Genomic DNA, 1,213 nt, shown 5'->3' with positions numbered 1-1,213 from the left:
CTGAATACGTCAGGTGTAGGTAGACCTTACAGTGAAATGATGAATACAACAGGTGTCGTAGACCTTACAGTGAAATGCTGAATACAACAGGTGTAGGTAGACCTTACAGTGAAATGATGAATACAACAGGTGTCGTAGACCTTACAGTGAAATGCTGAATACAACAGGTTTAGACCTTACAGTGAAATGATGAATACAACAGGTGTAGTAGACCTTACAGTGAAATGCTGACTTACAAGCCCTGCAACAATACAGTCTAAAGAAAATCCCCCCAAAAGTAAGAGATAAGAATAACAAGTAATCAAAGAGCAGCAGTAAATAACAATAGCAGCACTATATACAGGGGGTACTGGTACAGAGTCAATGTGGAGGCTATATACAGGGTGTACCGGTACAGAGTCAATGTGGAGGCTATATACAGGGGGTACCGGTACAGAGTCAATGTGGAGGCTATATACAGGGTATTACGGTACAGAGTCAATGTGGAGGCTATATACAGGGGGTACCGGTACAGAGTCAATGTGGAGGCTATATACAGGGGGTACCAGTACAGAGTCAATGTGGAGGCTATATACAGGGGGTACCGGTACAGTGTCAATGTGGAGGCTATATACAGGGGGTACCGGTACAGAGTCAATGTGGAGGCTATATACAGGGGGTACCGGTACAGAGTCAATGTGGAGGCTATATACAGGGGGTACTGGTACAGAGTCAATGTGGAGGCTCTATACAGGAGGTACCGGTACAGAGTCAATGTGGAGGCTATATACAGGTGGTACCGGTACATAGTCAATGTGGAGGCTATATACAGGGGGTACCGGTACAGAGTCAATGTGGAGGCTATATACAGGGCACCGGTGTCGAGGCAATTGAGGCAATTATGTACGTGTAGGTAGAGTTATTAAAGTGGCTCTGCATGGATAATAACAGAGAGTAGCAGCATCGTGGGGGTAAATGCAAATAGTCTGGGTAGCCATTTGATTTGTTGTTCAGGAGTCTTTATGGCTTGGGGGTAGAAGCTGTTTAGAAGCCTCTTGGACCTCGACTTGACCCTCCGGTACAGCTTGCCGTGCGGAAGCAGAGAGAACTGTCTATGACTAGGGTGGCTGGAATCTTTGACAATTTTTAGGGCCTGTGGCAGTGCACTCGGACCCTTTCACCCTTTTCCACATGTTGTTACGTTACAGCCTTATTCTAAAATGGATTTAAAATA

This window comes from Oncorhynchus masou, chromosome 31 (genome assembly GCF_036934945.1).
Source record: "Oncorhynchus masou masou isolate Uvic2021 chromosome 31, UVic_Omas_1.1, whole genome shotgun sequence".
Classification (NCBI taxonomy): domain Eukaryota; kingdom Metazoa; phylum Chordata; class Actinopteri; order Salmoniformes; family Salmonidae; genus Oncorhynchus; species Oncorhynchus masou.
This window is presented reverse-complemented; position numbering follows the sequence as displayed.